General features: G+C 49.6%; 1 protein-coding gene and 1 pseudogene across 2 annotated transcripts in view; both read right to left on the minus strand.

The window, feature by feature from the left end:
* PKNOX2 (PBX/knotted 1 homeobox 2) overlaps positions 1-21,576 on the minus strand; it is a 229,807-nt gene that overhangs the window by 182,437 nt on the left and 25,794 nt on the right. The window lies entirely within an intron of this gene.
* Positions 11,352-12,853, minus strand: LOC118725677 (annotated as a pseudogene).

Genomic DNA, 21,576 nt, shown 5'->3' on the forward strand with positions numbered 1-21,576 from the left:
GTTTCCAATTGTTCTCAGCCACTAATTTGGCTCCAGGGTGTAACACCAATCTGAGAACAAACCGAGTAGGAAAACTGCCTCTCTTGAAGGAGGCCCAGTTTCACCATAAACAGGGGAGGGCAGGGGTCTCCTGAGTTCACAGCAGTGCGCAGCCTCCGGATGGGGGGGGAGGGGGCGGGGAGGGACTGCTCCCTCCCTCTCCACCCTGTCACCCGGAATCACCTGGCTGCACTGCCATCTGCCGTACCTGCTCACTGCTCCTCGCGGTGCCTCCAGCAGAGGACAGATAACCCTGATGGTAGGTAGATAAAACGGGATCCCTTGCTAGCTGTAACTACCCAGAACAGCCTCTCTCCTGAGCAGCTGACTGTGGAGACCTGGCACCTGCTGGCAGCAGAGCTGGCGGTGCCACAGGCTGGCACAGGTGACTGTCCCCGAGCCTGGGGCCGGTGAAAGCCCTCTCAGGCAGGGCCGGCCCGGAGGCCCCTCTGTTGGCCACAGTGAGGTCTTCACTCCCGGGAGACACAAAAGCAGCTCAGCCTGGGAGTGAAGAGCAAGCTCCCTCCAGGGCAAAGGGGTGGCAGAGCTGGCAAGGAGGGCTGCCTGAGGCTTTCCAACACTGAGGGCAAATCCTCTCTGCAGAGGCCCCTCCTGGTGAAACTGCCTCTGTGTCTCCCGGTGACCCAATCAGAGACTTTCCCTGCTGGTGCTCTTGAAAGGGAATTAATAGATAAAATGCCTTTAACAACCCCCCCCACCACCACCACCACCACCACTCTCACCTCAAAGAAGACAGGCCATCTTTCTGTGACCTACATGCCTTCCTCACCCGCGTGTGATTTTGCTTTGCAGTAACCCCGTAAATCCAACCTCATATAAACATACCGAAACAATGTTTTAAATCTCCAAGCAGTCAAAGTACAAGCCACAAAATCCTTGCCCTCAAGCTTCTGACCTTCTCCTAGGGAAACTCCCAGGCTCCTACTTACAGCTTCTTCGCTCTGATTTTACACACATTTCTAACAGGCTCAGTGTCTGGTGCCTTGGGCCTCTGTAATATCTCATCAATGACATCACAGATTGGAGCCCATGGTCTCCGAAATGCTCCCTGCCAACAAGACCCAGAGAGGAGGCGGCTCAGGCATCCCCAAAAGGCACACTGAGCTTGAGGAGGGTACGCCACGGAGAAAACATCACGGAAGGTTCTGGACTATTCTCTTAGGAAGGCAGGGAGCGTGTCCACTAGTTAAGCGCCCGTGGAGGACTTCAAGAAGTAAACCTTGAGCTGTCTGGAAAAATATCAAGTGCAGCCCCTTCTCAATGCTTCCAGGCTGCGGGGTTCTTCCTGTCCCTCATCTTGAGCTTGTTCAAAGCTGCCTGTGTTCCTTCCGGGGTGGCTCATTCATTCGCTCACCAGGCACTGACTCCTACGGAGGCCGGAGTAGTATGATGATGCATACAGCAAGGTGAAGGCAACACACGCACACACATACAGCACACACAAAGACATGTGTAAACATGTGTGCACGTGCACACACATATGTGCGTGCACACACGCTAGGAGCACCTATCGCTTTAGGTGCTTGGTAGGTGCATGTTGTACAGTGGTTAGAAAAGCACCTGAAGAAGGAGGGGCTAGCGGTCAAACACAAGGCCCGCGGGCCAAATCCGTCCCGCCAGGCCTTGCAATGTGGCCCGCACCGCGCTGTCATCACTGCACTCCGCTGCGTTTCCATCACAATGACAGTTTATGACTGTTCAGTAAACCATTCGGCCCACGGTTTAGGCTGGATTTTAGATTTTGGCCCCTTCTCTGATTGAGTTTGACACCCCTACGCTAGCCGATCAGTTTGAACTTTGACCCGGTCCCTGTCTACTCACCTGAGAATCTTTGTGGGGAGGGACTGTAATAATTCAGGAGCCAACTGAAATGGTATCTTATCAAAGCGTTAAACTCTCCACCAAGACAAACAAAAGGACGACACAGCATCAGGCCCAGGAAATGTGGAAACGATTCTTCAGTTCATCGTAGAGAAAGAGGCTTCCCATCAACAGCTTGGAGCCCAGGGTGTCTGAAATGCCCCCAACTCCCCGCCAACAAGACCCGGATTTATTTAAGGGCAGGCCCACCCTGCCAGCCTGACCTATTTTTACCAAATCTTTGGAAGGAAGGGTTTTGGTCAACTGTTCCTCTCCAGCCTCCAGCCAATCCTCCCAAAACATGAGCGTTTCCCTCACAGGCCCTTTAGGTCTCTGCCCAGGTGCCCAATCCAAGGAGACAGCCAGTGGCTCTTGTGCCCTCCCCACACCTGGGGCAGCAGGCCTGGCACAGGGGGTCTTTAAGAGACTCAGGGATGGTGGGAGAGGGGCTGGGATTCTGGCAATGTGTCCCAAAGAATTCAGGTTAATAATTTATGTGTGCATTAAAAAACCTTCTGAAGCAAATGGCATACAAGTTGTGTGACATTTGAAGGAAATTCGCCAATGTTGCTCAGTAAAGCGTAATAAAGAGATGCAGCCCATAATAACAAGTTACTTAAACTCGGGGCACTAAATGATTTATTAATTGTCTTCTAATCCTTCCCAGCTACAATTGAAACCGAGAGTGTGGCCCTGCTTCACACACCAATTCATAAAGCTTCCAACTCCGGCAAGCACAGCTGCTGTTAGCCTCAAGTCCAAGTCCATTTTTTTCCTGGCCCCATCGCTGCCAGTGCGCCAGGAGCAGGGCCCAGAGCTGGGCGGACTGCTGTTGCCGGAAAGAGGTACATGTACCACAAGCACGTCCCATTCTGCTGCGTCTCTCATGTGAGTGTCACGTAGAACACATTCATTGTGCCTAGAGGGCCTCTCCTCTGGGTTCCCTGCCCCATTGACTCTCCTACAGCCCTCAGTGCCGTGGTGCCCCTGGGCAGACGTTAGTCCTGGGAAGATACAGGCACAGGGCTCACGGCCCCAGGGTCCTCTCCGGCAGCATATGGTGAGCCATAGAGAATTAGAACAGATAAGAAACAGAAGACAAGAATTCACCCTTTCTCTGGGACACGCTGACCCAGTGGCGACTGTGGGGTTTCTGCTGCTGTGTCCACTTGCTGGGCCTCCTCCCTGTCCACAGAGCTCCAGACATCTGCTACTCTGCTCCCTGGGAAACCTCACACCCAGGCTGCTGCCAGAGCCACCCGCAGACCCAGCTCTATCTCGGGATTCACGCCCAAGGGGTTGTGCTCACTGGTCTGATCAGGGAGACTGTCCCCAGCAAACTGTAAGTCCGTGGGCTGACAGAGAAATAGAACAAGGTAGGGCCCCGGGACAGAGTAACTAGGGAAATGCAGAGACCAGGTTCTCAAGGTGAAGCAATGCTGCAGGCCTCCTTCTTCCCCCAACATGCCTCTCCCGTGTTCCATGTCAGGTCGTACCCTGTGAGCAGTTATCCATGTCTGCCAACCACCTTTGATTCTGCCTCTGCCCTTTTTTCTCTCTCCCTCACCCAACCCAAGGGGGTTCACTTCTAGATCATTTCTTAAATCCATCCCTTTCCTACTCCACAATTCACAGCCCGGGGGAAAGGCAGCAGGTCTTCCCAGAGGTTTCATGGGATCTGCTCAGTGTTTCTGGTTTGGTTTTGAGAAAGGTAGCATGTAACACAGTTCCAAATCAAACGGTATATAAAAATATGCACTGAAATGTCTCCCTCTCATTCCTGTCTCCCCCTTGTCCAAGCAAACACAAATGCAGAGTCTTGTTTTCTATCTTCTATGCACACTTTTCTGAACCTTGGTGATTTTTTTCCCTTTTACATTCCAAATATGTTTTTTAGAGATCTTTCCATAACAGTACTAAGAGAAGTTCCCCATTCCCTCTTTTAAAATGCATAGTATATTCCATTGTCATGACATTTGGGTCATTTGCAATTGCTTGCTATTGCAAACAGTGTTGCAAATAATAAACTTAGCACATATATAATTTCACTTATGTGCAAGTATATCTTAAGATCAATTTTGTATTTTGAAATTGCTGAATCAAATGGCAAATTGTTTATAATTTTGATATTACCAAATTTCCCCTGTCAATACAGCGTGACACAAACTTCTTGAATGTTGCCCATTTAATATATGAATGATTAATGCTATCTCAGGATAGTTTTCATTTCTCTTATTATGTGTAAGACTGACTGAACTTCCTTTTACATGGTAAGCCATGTGTATTTTCTATGAATAATCTGTTCAGATTCTTTGCCCATTTTTTCTATTGGGTTATATTTTGTTGTTGATTCTTAGGGTCTCTTTGTATGTTCGGGAAAACAGCCCTGTGATGTGAGTTTCAATTTTTATTTTTTTTCCCCAGTTTCTCATTTGTCTCTTGACTTTACTTAAAACGTTTTAAATTTTTAAATTTTTATATGAATTACAACAGGCCATTTGTCACAGCCTCCATTCCCTCCCCCACCCCACCCCATCCCCACCGCCCCCCGGTTTTACGGCTGACTCACTTTACTGTTTCTAATTTTAAACCCGGACATGGTGCGATGCCCACCCCGGTATGACCCAGAGGTAAGCTAGTCTGCAAGCACAGCCAATTTCAGTGACAGACAAAGAACCAGGTGCTTGTGGATGTCATCGAGCCACTGAATTTATCCAGCCCAGAGCAGTCCTGGTTTGAATGTCATAATGTCATAATGTATAAGAAAATATACTCCTTACTGTTTAATACACTTTGGGTTAGATCTGCTTCTACTTTCAGCTTCTAACTGGCACATGCCTTGAATGTTCTTCAAGCCCAAACCTGTCCCGTGTACACTCTGCATGTGGTCATCAACTTGCTCCTTGACGACAGCCCCAGCAGTAGCAGCTCTGTTCCTAGCCCATGACTGAGCCAAAGGGCTAGCAGAAGGAAGAGAGCTGGAGGAGCTGCCCCCTCTGATCAATCAGGCTGCTCTGGACAGAACTTCTCCACCCAGCCATCATGGCCTCTCTGGTCAACCGAGAGCTCTGGGAGGCCATTGGATGGGAGCTACAGGAGGGGTGGCACCCTGGGTTCCCAGCCACCTCTCTGCCCCTCAGCCCCAACAGCACTGCCTCTGAGGCTTCTTTCTCCTTCTCCCTCTCCTCTCACCTCACACTGTCTATGGTCAGAGCCAGGGGCCCACCATCACCTAGTTTTATCAGGAGCAGAGGGATTCAAACCCTCAGCTCTGCCCCTCACTGCCTAACCCCCTGGCTCCTGCAGCCACCAGGTGCAGCACCATAGAGGGTTTCTCCGGAGCAGGGCAGAAGACGACGTGATGGGGTCTGGACCCAATACAAATTCTTACCCTTTCCCTGTACACCAGAGGGGGGAAAATGCATCCCTGTTACTCACTTAACACAAAAGCATCTCAGCAGCTGGCAAAAGCCTCATTCTCTACATTCCAAAACCTGTGAGGACCTGGGGTCAATCTAGAGAGAGGCAACACAGTTGACCAACTTAATTCAGTAGCAAAGACTAACTGGAAAGGCCCTTCTTAACCATTCCCCAGCTTCTTTGGAAAGCAAGATGCAGACACCAAACAGCTGAGCCGGGTGTGTGACCGCCCCGGCCAGGGAGAGACCAAGAGTGGTCCAACCTTCATAGGCCGGTCCAAGCCCCTTTCACCTCTACATGGGGCTTTCATGAATTACCGGGGAGTGGAAAATAGAGTTTACATCCTGGCTCAGACCCTGCTTCCCTGGCTGAGAGCCCCGGGCAAGTTCTGTCCATTTATAAGCAATGCCTGGAGGTGGCAGGTCTGCGAGAGTCTCGGAGCTGTATCACACTCACTGTCTGCCAAGGCCCTGACTCACGGTCCAGAGCTCTCCCACGGCTCCCAGCCTTTCTTTCCATCCGGCCTTGATTAGAAAACCAATTACTACTGCACTAATCCCTCAGCCAGTCCTCCTGGTGGGGAAAACAGTCCCTTACCAGCAAGCTGATACTTGGACCATCTGAGAGCCTCCCAACCGCTCCGGAAGGCACGGCCTTCCCCTTCCAGGGTGCGCAACCCTGCCAAACAAGAGCAGGCAGCTTCCAACCCAGGTCTGTTTTCATGGAGAGTCTCATTCCTTCGCTGAGGCTCTACCACCACAGATTTCTCTTGGTTGGAGCTGGTTCTCAAGTCGCCAGGCACACAGCCACACACCCTTGGAGCCCTGGGGAGCTCACAGCTTCACCTCTCCTCCTAGGCCCAGGAATGCCTGCTCACCCACACTTCCACCCACACACACTCCCACTCTCCCACCTCCTCACTCTCCCGCTCAAAAGACCCTTTGAACCACTCTGGAGAGAGGGGGGGGCTCTGGAAGTGGGCAGAAGCTTAAGTGGGACTGAGCCTTCAACATCAAGGTGGAGAGAGGAGAGATGGGGAGAGAGGGACAGGGAGAGAGAGTTGGGGAGGGGCTTGTGCACACGTGTCTCTGAGTGATGGCAAAGGGATGAGGACCCCTCACTGCACCTGTCCCCGCAGGCAGAGGCTGTCTGCCGTTAACTGGGGGCTAGGACACCAGGGTGCAGATCTCCCAAGCTGACCCCAAGGCATGACTCAACTTGCACAGAGGCAGGGCCCGCCCAGGCAAAACTCAGAAGGGGACTACATCTGCTTAGACGACAACGCTTTCAGGATCAGCTGCCCTCCCAGGCACACAATGTAGAGGTTTTACTCGCGCTCTCTTAGCCGGGAAGAAGGGGCTGACACATTAATCTGTGCTTCATGAGCACCCACCCGGTGTGCGCATTAGAGAGAGAGGGAGAGAGGGGGGCGGGAGGGAGAGAGGAGACTCAGAGGGGTAAATGCTTAGCTCTGGGGGTAAACTGCTAAAGGTAGAATAACAGCTGAAGGGGGGTCGGATGTAGAGGTGGCAGTGAGTCAAGGCCAATGATGGAGGCCCAGCTGACCTCAAGGCGGCCCAGGAGGTGGGCGCTGACATATCACATCACAGGCAGGGACAGCAGGGTCAGGCAGAACTGGGCTTGACCCTCGGCCCCATCACTTGCTGACTTTGTGATCTGAGGAACTCACCTATCTCCTTGGGTCTCACTTCCACCAGCTGCTCAGCTGGGGCCAAACCATCACAAGGTTGGCGTGAGGGATAAGACAATGGCAGGAACTCAGTCCCTCCTTCCACTGGGAGGACTGAGGCCAGGTTAGCACAACCAGTACTTCTCCTCAGGCTTCCACATGAATGGGCGGGGTCTTTCCCTCTGTGTTCACCGTCTCACCCATGTCCCACAATGCATGTTGCCAGAGGGTAGAATTTTAAATGTTTACATTTTTTAAAGTGTCTACTTTAACATTTGTCTTGAGGAGATAATAAACACAATTACAAAGCATTTTTCAAAACTGGAGTCTCCTTTGTTCTTCAAATGGCCTTATTCCCGTTTAATAATTGGGAAATGGAGAGCCAGTGATCTAAAGGGACTTGCAAAGTCACCCAGTAGGTAAGCAGCAAACCGGGCATGACTAAGGAAATCCACCTGAGAAGGGCCAGAGGAGGGACCTCGGCTCATTCACAGAAGGGGGCCCTAGAGCGGATAACTTTTGGAAGACGGAGGATTCTATTATAATAAACCCTCAGAGCCTGAATTTGAAAGACCGGAAGCTGACTGCCACTCACAGGACATCTGTGAGGCAAGGAGGGTGGAAAGAGGACGTCACAATTTCTGCAGCAGACCGAGAGTTCAGGGAAAACGGACATACTTCATCTGTGACATGAAGACCTGTGGAAAGGGGCCCTGGGCCAGGCTGGGGCTGAAGACACTGAACATGCAGTAAAAATGGAACCTACTTAAGTCTACCTTCCAGGTTAACTCAGACCAGGTCAAAATGAGCTCTGAGGCTAAACCTTAATTAGGCAACTACGTAGAGTATGTGTCCAAGATGTCCATCACACAGCAGCAAACAGGGATGGAGAGGAACTAGGGAAGGTCCTGCCTTAACTATAGAACAAGCCAAGAGGACCTTCAGCTGGCTGCTGGCTCCATGGATTGTGTTTCCTTGCACACACACCTCCCATGTGACTCGGGTATACAAAGATGGCTGGCATACCTCTCCCATGCCCTAATCAGGGGGTTTCCTGACAACGCTGAGCTTGGACAGGTCCAAAAGAACATGCCCTTATCCTTCCGACCAGGGTTGACCAGCCAGGGCCAAGCCAGGTAGTCACACCTGGACTGCAAGGATGACTCCTGGAGCACTCCTCATCCAGGGATCCCAGGATTTCAAATCCCTAACAGCCAGCTCCAGAAAGAACACTCTCCATCTGCCCCCTCGGCACACACAGACTGGCTCCCGTTTCTGGGCTGATGTGCTGCTTAACCAGCTGCAAGGAGCTCTTTCAAAGGGAAGATGAGGAATGCCTCCCAGGTCCAGGGAAGCCACTAATCTATATTGTGAAGCAATTTCAGAGTCTCCTTTTGCTTTCAAATGTACTTAATCAACATGAAAAGGATTGTGAGGGCTGGAGCTCCTACAGGTAGAACTAAGGGAAAAGAATAATGTTCATAAATCATTTACCATGCACTCCAAACAGGGCTGTACTTTTTTTTTTTTTTCCTTAAAGAAAAAGGCAATGCCAAAGAAAAAGAGCTATAAGGGAAACTGAATATACTGTGACTTGTCCCCAAATGTAGAGTGTCCCCAAGTGGAGCAAGGCAGCCTTTTTATATTATTCTCATATGCAGTCTGACCTTCAACACTAATTTTCCAGCCTGGGATCCTCCCTCGTCCTGAAAGCTCAGACCAGCAATGCAGTCAGCTCTGTGGAAGGACAGCTGATGAAAACAGCTGCACTCCCACCTACTGTGCAGCCACACCGGACTCACTGTCTCCACCGCAGCTGACTCCACCCTGGGGCAGCTGGGCTGAGCAGGGAGCTCCAGGAGGAGGAGGGGGCAGGCCACAAGTTCCCAGCTGCATTCTTTCGGGCCTCAGCTCAAATGTCACCCCTCCTCCGAGAGGCCTTCCATAGCCACCCCAGGAGAATGAGGCCTCCACTCTCTTCCCTGTAACCTGCTTTGTTTTCTTTTCAGAGTGATTATTACTTCTTCACATCATACTACCTGGGTGTTGTCATGTGTCTCCCCTGCCATGATGTAAGCTTCATGGAGACAAGAAGTCTATGCACTTTGTTGACAATTGATCCCCAGCATCTAGAATAGTACCTCGCATGTGGTTGGTACGCGTAGTTGGATGGATGGATGGATGGATGGATGGATGGATGGATGGATGCATGGATGGACAAATAAATGAAAAGGTCCCTTCCCCTCATCCAGGGGCCACGGCAGATGAGACAGCTTGTTTCATCCCAAGTAGGAAGATGGCAAACAAGAGCTGCAAGCCTGTCGCTGATTTTTGATTCTGCCATTTTGTCTCAGAGTAAATTATTCCTACTCCTCAGCCTCACATCCTCCATCTGCCAAATGGTATCACTCTCATGCAAGTAAGGAGAGGGAGGAGACAGGGAGATGTACCATCTCCTACAGGTACCTGGGCCATTCTATGCACCTGATTGACAAACATCATTTCATTCATCCTTGTGGCCTGTGAGATTGGTGTTATCAGCCTTATCCCAGATAATGAGACCTAGCCTCAGAAATATAAAGTCACTCACCCAAACCTGCACATGCAGGGAGTGACAAAGAGGGTTTCAACCCGGCCTCTACATTACATGGTGTCACACTTTAGAATTCATCCTTTTACCTACAAGACGGTGCATCATTCCAGAGGAAAAGCAGGCTGTGTGGGTAGAAGTAAGATCTAACCTCTGAACATTTTCAGAAATGGAAGTGAGGCAGCGTGACCACCTCGTCCCAGCTTCCCTGAGACTTCCAGGTTTCCCCACTGGAGGTCCTGTGTCCCAGGAAACCCCTCAGTCCCAGGACTGGAGAGTCGATCACCTTCAGGGGAGGCAACCACAGTGAGAGACGTGAACACCCAGACCCTGAGCTAAAGAGCATGGGTGTCCTGGAAGGAACCTATCCCCACATGGCCCACCAGCTGTGCCTGTGATGGTGGCTGTGACCCTCCATGTAGCGCCTATGCCTGATTTGTGACACTCAGATTGGAGGCCACACTGGTGTGGGGGAGAGGAGGAAGCTGTGAGGCGCTGTGACCTCCTTTGCCCCAAACGCAGACTTTGGTCTCAGAACAAGAACAGCGTGGGCTCCATTCCTCAAGGACTGCAGCCACCAGGACTAGATGACCTCGGAGAGTGAGGAGGGCAGATTCTTGGAGTTCCAGTCAGTGAGGTTGGACCGATGGAAGCATGGAATTCAGGATTGCCAATAAGTGCCAAGAAGTACCATCAGGCCCACGGGATGGACCCTCCCGGATTCCCGGATCAAAGCCAAGGCCTCAGAAGGAGAGGTCACTTTTGTAAAGGGTCTCTGTTCTCCGGCCTGGCAGAACCTCTATCGCACATCTTCATTCTCCTGCATCCAGTGGGAAGACCCGTCTATGGACCACCCCCAGTCCCCACCACCACCACTACCACCACCTTGCTTCACCTCCAGTTATGGCCACACTCCCCTGGAGCAACTTGGTTCTTATGGGGACTGAGCGGGTCTCCTGGAGCCAGAGCTGAATCAAGAGAGCTGCAGGGACACTGACAGAGACCAAGGAGAGGTGAGGGTGAGTGAAGAAGGCACAGGGCTGGGGTGTGAGGGTACAAAGGACACGCTCCCCACCTTCAAGATTTCTATGCTCAGGGCCTCAGAAGAGGGTTCTTTGCCCCTTCTTTCACTCGCAATAAAGGTGGCTCTGACCTCACCTTGTAGCCAAACTGGGGCTGCAGCCTGCTAGTCCTCTCCAGCCCAGCCCCAGTCACTCCTGCGCTGTGAGTGTGTGGCTTCGTAAGTGTCTTTTGACTTTTCAGTGTTAGCTGGCTGTGTCCTTTCTACAGGCTGTATCTCTAGCCTTCCTCTCCTGCCCTCCCACCTCAAAAGCAGAGTCCCTCCTCACCCCGCCCCCAACCCCTGGCTGATGCCATCTGGGCTCTGTGCCCATCAGTTGTGCGTATGTATTCGTGTATCTTTAGCCTCCCCTAGGCTCAGGCTACCCACCATGACCTGCAAACATACCACGTCTCCCCGGACCCCTAGGCATGAGGGTGCAGGGAGAGCACTGGCCCAGAGGTGGGCATCCATCAGCACATAGATTGGCCCAGAATCCTTCAGAGACTCACTCGTTAACAGCCTCCATCTGACTTCCATAAATATTGTGAAGATTAGCTAAGATTATGGACTTGAAGTATTTTATAAATTATAATATGAATGTAAAGAGTTATTTCATCTTGAAATTATTTTCTTAACCCTCTGAAATTATTTCCTTCCTATCTTTCTCTTTAGTGATCTGTGCTCATAACTGGCTGCTGACCCCAAACTCCCATGATGCTGCTCTTGAGCTGGCTGAGTGCTCCAGGGTGTCTCTCTCTATTGGTGATGATGCCAGTTCTTCCCAGGTTAGCACCTCCAGTCACCATATAAAAGGTTACCCGGTGCCACACTTGATAACATCAGCCATTTTGCCAAGTCTCCAAGTCAACCTGAATGGTGTCATTCACCTTGAGGGGATCGGGGTAGCTGATGGTGCAGACATCATGGGTCACCCAATCAAGCATTCCTCTTGCACCCCCAAAGATCCTCCTCACTTTGCACAACCTGTACCTGGCCTCTGCAGGCATGATCCGATGAACAGCAAAGTGGCCCTTGGTGTCATAGATCAGATGGAAATTCTCCCTGGTCTTGTCAATGCTGATTACATCCTTAAAGCCAGCAGGGTGAGTTACCTCAGTTTGGACTTTGTCATCAATCTTAATAAACTGCTGCTTGCTGATCTTTCTTTCATCTCTTGTTAGGGAGTAATTAAGTCTGTTCCATAGGAAAATGATGAGAGGGAGGCATTGTCTCAGCTTGTAGGGACCAGTAGATGGCCGAGAAGTAAATACACAATCAGTTTTTCCAGCACCCAATGCTCTGGAGCCGCTACACACCTCAGATGCTTCTTGGGACCATGAGCCACAGCTGTGCTAGGTGTGGAGCCAGCTTGTCTTCACTGTTTCAGCACCAGTTCCCTTCTGATCGTCCATCCATGTTGGAGAAATCTTGGAATTCTGTTCATTTCTCCCAACCTCCTTCTCACCAACTTTCACTTCACCTCCTCACTAACCCAGGCCAACACATTCTTATAGGGCACAGTTTAACTCCCATGTACGTCTCCCCATTCACTTTTCCCTCTCCCCACAAGCACAGTGGTTACTTCCTTTACTGCTTTTTGTTCTTGAACACCTGCTAACTCCCAGCTCTCTACGCTGTTCTACCTGCCCGTTAGCGTCAACAAGACCTTTCTATAAGGCAAAGTGTTCTCTTGTTCTTTATGTCCAAAGCCTGCACTGGCTCCTGGGGCCTCTCGAACAAAGTGTGGATTCCTAAGCCTGGCATGGAAGCCTTCGCACCATGGTTCCAACCCAACTTTCAGTCCCAATTTACAATCCCCTTCTGTGCCAGTCCTACACTCCACATAAATTCAATTATTTCTCCTTCCCTGACTCTGCCCCATAGTTTGGTTACTTGGCACCTTTGCCTGTCCCATTTATCTGTCGGAATGCCTATCTCCCACCTCTGCCTATTCGAACCCTAGTCCTCCTTCAAGCCCAGTCACATGCCCTCTTTTCCATGGAGCGTTCCTTTCCCTTACCCTCTCTAAATTCTCCCACTCTATCCACAGCTTGCTGCCTCTATTCAGCCCTCAGCATGGCTTGCCTAGAGGACTCCACTAGGTTTCTAACTGGCTTCCCTGCATCTGGTCTTACCCATGGTAGTCCAACCTTCGCAGCACCTCCAACATGACCCTCCTAAAGCTCAAATCTGTCCAACCAAGGCACTTGCCAGCCTAAAATCCCTTACTACTGACAATGCAATAATTTATTGAGCACTCTCTTTGCTGTAGAATTGCTCTTTAACTCAGAATATGCTGATTAACTCAGTGCTCACAACAGTGCACTAAGGTCCTATGTTTAATCCCTTTTTATGGTTAGGAAATTGAGGCCCCAAGGGCACATAGGTAAATGCAAGGGCAGGACACCTGGCTCCAGAGCCCATTCTCAGCCACATTTCCATTCTGTCTCTTCAGGGGCTCCCCCTTGGCCATATGAAAGCATGCTCATTTGAGGGCACACGAGGCTTTCTCTGATCTGGCTGTGCCTGCTTCTCCATTCACCTCTGACTATTCTCCAGACTACACCTTCTATGCACATGCTCTACTGCTTGTTATACACATGCGCAGCATGCTGGGCCTTGCACACCCGCCTCTGTGCAGGAGCACCACTTTGCTTAAGTCTTTCATGCCCACAGTGGGCCACATTTTGGACCACTTTCTACTCAAGCCAGCTTAGATGTCACAAGCAACAGTTCCTTCCAATCTCCCGACAGCCATCAGCCTGAGCTGAGTGTCCCTCTGTGGTGCTCCCACAGGCCCCCAGCCTTGAAGTTTTCTATGTGAGTTTCCCCCTATATTGTAGACTCCCCAAGTGTAGGATTATGTTTCCTTTGCCTCTGTATCTGCAGAAAACCTACAGTGCCTGAAACACAGTAGGTGGTCTGTAGTGTTTGCTCCACCTTCGTAGCATCCTCCATCCAAGGCCCTGCCCCAGTGGTTCCCGATCAGCCCAGTCAGTGCACAGCATTTCTTTCCTCTTGGTGCTCCCTCAGCGCACAGCATCTGTGCCACTCATTCAGTAATTAATTCTGTGACATCCTGTGACATCGCCTGCATTGTAATCTTCATGACTATTTAACTCTTGTATTGTTACTTTTCACAAGTCACCTCTCCATCTGAGGGGATAGATTTCTTTAAGATGGAGGTTAGAAGCTGGGGTTCACTTGCATTTTTGTCTTCTGAAATGCCTTGTATTTCCTAAGTGCCTGATAAATGTATGGGGATTTAGCGTAACACAATCTGTGGAAGCTAAGGACAGGCTGGAGAGCATGCAATGAAAGAAGAGGGTTGTTAGACCTTGGCTTTGAAGGAGGGGCTGCAACAAAATGGTTGGGGCTCAAAGGGACAAAACCCAATCTCTGCTCATCCATCCCCCAACAAGAGTCACCTGCTGGCTATGCAAAAAAAAAAAAAAAAAAAAAAAAAATGGATGCAATCAAATGTAGAATTAAAATTCTTGATTCACAAATAGCAAAGCAGTTAATCAAAATATAAGAGCCCAAAACATCGCTCTGCCCTCAGTCAGGAAGCTGCCACCTGGCCTGCTGGGCATGGAAGCCCAATGGGCATCAATTCTTCCTTAGCTCATCTAATAGCCATTGAGCAGTCAGCCATCCTGGGAACTTTCACTGACTAAACTGGGGAATTTCTGTGAAAACCAAGATGAGTTGGTCACCTACAACTGGAACAGAGCACCCACTTCAGCCACAGGACAGCGACCTTGTACGTTGCAAGCACCACACTGATAAACCACACACTCCTTGTACTAAGTGTGGCCTCAGACCAGCTGCATAGACACCATCTGGGAGTCAGTCAGTGGGCAACCTGAGTCCCAGTCAGACCTACTGGCTTAGCATGCGCATTTGAACAAGAGGACCAGGCAACTCACTTACACGTCAACTTCTGAGAAACATGACTTTAGTGGCCCCTCATCCTCTGGACATCCGAGTCCCAGCTACCCTGGCTGCATCCTGGGGACCAAAACTAAACCCCACTGACCCCACCCACCATCATGTCGCAAACCAGACTTCCTATTGTGCTCTGGCTTCCTCCTTGGGCCACCTGATCATGAGATTCTTTCCATCTCCACTGTCTCTATGACTACTAGGTGTACTGGTTAATAATGCAGATTTTTTTTTTCAATAGATGGAGTTACACATATGTTGATATATTTATGATTTGATATATATGCTATTTTGTTGTAATGACAGCAAGCTTCAAAACTTCATATGTCAAAGTTTCTGAAGGTGTTAACATCATAGATATTTTTATGCTTAAAAATGTCAAATTTTGTGCCAAAAAAGAGCATTTGTGGGAAGTTTTAATTCATTACTTTATTTTGAAGAAAAAGTTATTATATACTTCGGGAAACTTATGGTGAACATGCTCCATCTCAAGATACTTGTGAATGCTGGTTTAAACGCTTTAAAAGTAATGATTTCAATGTGAAAGACAAAGAATGCCCAGGTCAAGCAAAAAAGTTTGAAGACCAACAATTACATGGATGAAGATGCGTGTCAAACTCAAAAACAACTTGCAGGAAGATTAAAAGTTGCTCAGCAAACAATTTCTGATCATTTACAAGCAATGGGAAAGATTTTAAAGGAAGGAAAATGGGTGCCACATCAACTGAACGAAAGACAAATGGAAAACCGAAAAGGCATTAGTAAAATGTTGCTTCAATGGCATGAAAGAGTCTTTTTTGCATCGAATTGAGACTGGCAATGAAAAGTGGATTTATTTTGAGAATTCCAAGTGCACAAAATCATGGGTTGATCCAGGTCCACCATCAACATCGACTGCAAGGCCTAATTGCTTTGGAAAGAAGACAATGCTCTGAGTTTGGTGGGATCAGGAAGATGTGGTGTATTATGAGCATCTAAAACCAGGTGAAATCGTTAATATTGATCGCTACCAACAACAAATAATCAATTTGAACCATGCTTTGATCATGAAATGACCAGAATGTGCCAGAAGACATGGCAAAGTAATTTTGCTTCATGATAACATACCATCACACACTTCAAAACCAGTTAAAGAAAATAAAGTTTAAGTAGTATCTTCAAAGGAAGCTTTATAACAGCTGGCTCTGCAGAAATGGCAGTGGGTGGAGGGTTATCTGTCTAGGGAGACTCAAGCCCCCCAACTACAGCCCCTCCCCTGAGCCCCGAGAGCTGTACTTCCTTTGCCCCTGTGCTTCAGAAGTCACAACTGAAGGGGTGGGATGGGGGAAGCATGGAGGGGCTCTGCTGTTCCCAGGAATGCATGGCTGAGAGCTTTGTCTGCTGGGCACTTGGGTACCAGTGGGCCCCTCCATGTGGGGGGAGGGGTAAGCAGGGAGCATGAAGACCACCTGGCACTTAAGCAAGGACTTGCCCCCAAATGCACCTGCAGAGCCACTGACCACGATGGGAACAGACATTTCTCCATGTGGCAGTGCAGAACCTCGTCCATGGAGGGCGCAGGGTTTGAAGGGAGATGCAAGGAGGGGGAATGGGGTCCAGAGCCTGTGACCCCCGCCCCCACCCCCACCACTGCCCCACCTCCTGTCAGCATCTAACATTTCCCCAGAGAAAGCAAGGCCCACACTCTTGAGCTGCGGGGAGAGGGGGGATTGCAGCTGCAGCCTGGCAGGCCCCTGGCCCCCAGCATATCTAGGGTGAGATGGGGGGCTCTCCCGGGGATGCCATTCAGGCCCTGTCTTTGGGGGGGAAAAGCCAAAGAAAAACATGTATTTATAACATGAACTTCCCTCTTCTCCTTCCCCTCAGCTAACTGATTAATTAAATGAATACAAAGGCCGTCTTGTTGGGAGCCCCAGCCGCACGGACCCTCTGTGTTTTCTTTAAGCCGGCCTAGCAAACAGGAAACAAAAGGCTTAATTCTGTCTGGTTTCATGAAGGGGGCTGTATGTCACAGCCAGAGGCTGGGGTTCCGCCAGACCCTGCAGAGCAGCCACAAGGCGGCTTGAGACCCCCAGCCTCCTGGCTGAGCCCACTGCCCTGCAAACACACAATTCCCCTCCCCGAGCCAAGCCAAGCCAGCCTGTCCCTGAAAGAAACACCTACAGCCTACCAGGCAGGAGAGAAACTATAAGGGAGCAGGAGGTCCCAAGAGAAGGCTCTGGAAGAAAACCTGAAGGGCAGTGAGCTGGAGGAGTGTGAGCTGGACCCCTGACCAGGGAGAGAGGGATGTGGCTCAATCAGGACTTTCCTGGTGGGTAAGATGAAGAGTCGCCAGCCCCACCTGTCATACCAGGTGTACCTGTTAATAATGTGGCTTTTGTAATCAAAGAAAACATGATAATTTCAAGAGAAGCATCAAAAGTGTTTTTATTCAAATGTTCATCACAAGCTACACTTTCCCCCCCTCTTTCAGGTAATTTGCAAATACTATTCCAATAGAACTTTTCTTGTTTTGAGGCAGATCATTCAGAGACCCAATTTTCTACTTCTGCATATGTTTTGAAGTGCTGCTCAGAAAGTACGTGTGCCATCCATCGGAACAAGTGGTAATCTGAAGGAGCAAGGTCTGGTGAATACAGTGGGTGGGTTAATACTTCCCAGGCAACATCTTTTAATGTGTCTTTAACTGGTTTTGAAGTGTGTGATGGTATGTTATCATGAAGCAAAATTACTTTGCTATGTCTTCTGGCACATTCTGGTCATTTCATGATCGAAGCATGGTTCAAATTGATTATTTGTTGTCGGTAGTGTTAAGTATTAATGCTTTCACCTGGTTTTAGAAGCTCATCATACACCACACCTTCCTGATCCCACCAAACTCAGAGCATTGTCTTCTTTCAGAAGCGATTTAGCCTTGCAATCGATATTGATGGTGGAGCTGGATCAACCCATGATTTTGTGCATTTGGGATTCTCAAAATAAATCCACTTTTCATTGCCAGTCACAATTCGATGCAAAAAAGACTTTCTTTCGTGCCACTGAAGCAACATTTTACTGATGCCTTTTTGGTTTTCCATTTGTCTTTCGTTCAGTTGATGTGGCACCCATTTTCCTTCCTTTAAAATCTTTCCCATTGCTTGTAAATGATCAGAAATTGTTTGCTGAGCAACGTTTAATCTTCCTGCAAGTTGTTTTTGAGTTGACACGCATCTTCATCCAATAATGCTTGTAATTGTTGGTCTTCAAACTTTTTTGTTTGACCTGGGCATTCTTCGTCTTTTACATTGATATCAACACTTTTAAAGCGTTTAAACCAGCTTTCACAAGTATCTTGAGATGGAGCATGTTCACCATAAGCTTCCCGAAGTATATAATAACTTTTTCTTCAAAATAAAGTAATGAATTAAAACTTCCACAAATGCTCTTTTTTTGGCACGAAATTTGACATTTTTAAGTGTAAAAATATCTATGATGTTAACACCTTCAAAAACTTTGACATATGAAATTTTAAAGCTGCTGTCAATACAACAAAATAACATACTTATTAAATTGCATATATATTAACATATGTGTAACTCCATCAATTGAAAAAAAAATCTGCATTAGTACACCTGGTACTCCTATCCCAGTGAGTCTCCCGGATGGGCTTCAGCATGGCAGCCACACCGGTGCCACAGCCTCCTCACAGGTGGAAACTATAGCTCCCAGGGGGACTGAGATGGCATGTCACATGGCACCCTCACCTTCTCAAGCTGCCCTGATCTGAGTCCCTCGCATGACCTCCTTCCCTCTGAAGCTTTGCCCTTTCCTCTGTGGTCAAGCCTTAGGGACACTTTTCTTATTTTCTGGGAGTCCCCAGAACTGTGTAGGGGGGGGGGGGCTACTTTTTCACCACCAACAAAGGAAACAATGTCTGGGAATGATTTGGGCTGCACTGGGTGACCAGCCCAGACACTGACCATGACCCTGAGCTCCAAAGAAGCTCCCAAATCTTTTTCTGGGACCAAAAGATGTGCCTGCAGTCCATCCTCCATCTCCCCGACCTAACAAGGACATGGCAAAAAGGACCCACTTTTCCTTGGGGGTAGCAAGGACAATGATCAAGCAACAATCTTGAATCAGCCCCAACTTAAGTTCTCAGCTCAGAAAGCTTCCATGGAAACCAAGGCCTGGGAGGCCAGTAAAGAGATAGGAAGAGAGGGTGTCACAGAGAAGATGACCCCTAGCTAAGTCTAGGCCAGTGGTCTGAATAAGTGAGCCTAGCCATGCCCTTTACCTTAGCGACTCTAATCTGCTCAGTGCAACTTTGCTAAGCCCCTGCGTGAGCCAGCATTCTACACTCTAGGAAGACATCTGTGAATAAAAGAGAGACTTCTTGCCCATGTGGTATGCATCCCTTTAGAAGATGGAGCAGGAAAACAAGTGCCCATTCATTAACTAGCTCAACAGGTACTCATCCAGGGCACTAAGGATGCAATGATGACCAGCCCAGACACTGACCATGACCCTGTCCTCCTGGAGCATGTCTAACAAGCTAGTCAGATACTAAACTCCAATGCACACCAATAAGTATGCGATGTCAAACTGGTGGCCTCACCTGAAGATCCTCAAGGTATGAAATATGACTGTGGCTTCCGTGGAGAGAAGAGCTGAGGGCAAGGGGTTAAACAAAAGCCAGCTGCATGTGTTGCAGTGGACCAGGCAAACGGTAACAGGTGTGGACCAAGGGCGAGGCATGGGTAATGGAGAGATGTGTTGCGGGCTAAGACTCACCTTATGTAACATTTCAAATTGACAGGACATGGGACTGGGCTATGTGGGAAATGAGGGAAAGTTCAAAGTCAAGGATGATCTCTGGTTTTCAGCTAAAGCACCTTGGTGAATGTTGCTGCTAGTAGTGAGAAGGAGCAGGTGGGGAGGCAAAGTTGAGGGGAGAGACCAAGTGGTCTTGTCCTTTCTGTTCCAACCCTTCTGTCACCCCTTCATTTTATTTCCTCTGGTGACTAAAGACTCGTGACAATGGAGGACAAAATACCTTGGCATTAGGGCCCTCTGGCTCTACCTCAGTTATCGTGTGGGAGATGAAAGGCCAGCATCCAGGATCTGACATGCACTGAATGGTGAGATGAAGTGCACTACTCAGATGCAGCCCTAAAAACCTCAGTATCCTGCTCTGTTGATAGGAAGACGGAGCACGGAGGAGCCACCCACCCCAGCTCTCAGTGCTGGGATGGGCTGTACCTCAGGCAGTCTGGTTCGCAGCCCCAGGTTCTCTTTTTGAGTGGATGTTACCCCTGTCCTGTCTAGTCTGTAAGAGTAGCAAGAAGAATTATGAAGGCCAGCTGAGTACAAGGCTCAATCAGGTGCCACTTGGGGTGGGCAGAGGGCCTCCAGGCCAAGGACAAGGACTCTGAGCAGCACAGCAGAGAAGGAGAAAGAAAGGAGAGCAGAGGGAGGAGGAGAAAGAGGGAAGAGGTTCTGCAAAGAAACAGAAAAGAACAAAAGAGGAGGGAGGAGTTGGTGGCAGTGAGGAAGGAGCCATGGGCCGATCTACAGGGTTAGGACTGAAGGTCATCTGGGACTCAAAGGAAGATAAAAATGAACCCGCCTTGGGGAATTGCTCCACAGTGAAAATACTACCTCCCAAATTCACCTGCACTCCAGTAAGATTCACCTCGCCACTCAAAGCACCACCAGGCTGCTACAGACAGGAGCGAGTGTACTGAAGAACCCAAAAGCGGGTTGGAAAAGGAGAAAAGGCTTCGATCCCACAGCCCCACCCTTCTTACCCCTCAGGTACTGCCAAACAAAGAGGGATCCAAGGCTGAAAGGCTGGTGATGGGAGAGTGTTAGTGTCCCCGGCTCCACCTCCACCAATTGGCCCTGCCTATCAAAAAAAAAAGCTGCCGGGAGCAAATAGGATTCCAGAGCCCACATTCTTTTAACTCTGTCGTAGCAGCCATGGTGGGACATCTAATGTCCACTGGGGACTCCACTCCTGGCCCTCACACAGCTCCTTTCTCCACACATCTCTCTGGCCAGTAGACTTGAGAGCCAGTGAGACCAGGAAGTTGGACATCCAGGCCTCTGCCCGAGAGCTGGCCTGGCAGGCACAGAGGGGAGCTCAGTTTCCCCAAGCACCTCTCCAGCACAAGGCCCGCTTCTGAGACCTAAACAAGAACCACTGCTTCCCCGGAGGTTGCTCCATGGGTCCTGCAAGGCCCATGCCGTTTGTAGGCAGGTAACGCCCAGGTTCCCCAGGGCCTCCAATCTGCCAGCATAAGCTGTGGTGCAGGCCCCAGAGGCATCTGTGCACAGGGCAGCAGGGAGCAGGAGCGACCACCAGACCTCTTTCCAGGGATCCCACCAGCTCTGGGCAAAGACAGCTGCTACCTGACAGCCCAGGTCTCCCTCCCCCCCACTCCCCACCCCCAACCCCCACGACTGACCCAAACTTTACAGTTGCCCAAGGCCCCTCGTGATGTGTGTGCTCCCCTGGAGACTCCAGCTCACCCCTACTCTTGCCCTGGAGCCTTTGCCTGGATCTCTTTCTTCCAGCAGGAAACTGGGCCTCTTGCCCCCTATTCTACCTTCGCCCGAAGTCAGGATTCCACTGCCTGGCATATAGTAGATGCTCAATAGGCAACAGCATCTTTCCCTTCACTAAATAGGTGTTGAATTAGCCTGTTTAAAATCCGCAGAGTTTGCATTAGTGGCAAAATACCCAAGTGGGATCTCTCCAGCAGCAGCAGTGAGAAGTAGGAAAGAGGCTTCCAGGGACACTGATGGAAGAGTAGGATTGGGGGGTCCTCTGATTGGGGGACCCACCAAACCCCAAGGAAGGGCTGAGCATCCCTCTTCGTCAGCCAGTGTAATCCCAACCCGTGGGGACCACAAACCTCCCCACCTCTGGATGCCCACAACTACTGAATATCAGTCTTCCCAGGA

This window comes from Pipistrellus kuhlii, unplaced genomic scaffold (genome assembly GCF_014108245.1).
Source record: "Pipistrellus kuhlii isolate mPipKuh1 unplaced genomic scaffold, mPipKuh1.p scaffold_m20_p_20, whole genome shotgun sequence".
In the NCBI taxonomy this organism is placed as follows: Eukaryota; Metazoa; Chordata; class Mammalia; order Chiroptera; family Vespertilionidae; genus Pipistrellus; species Pipistrellus kuhlii.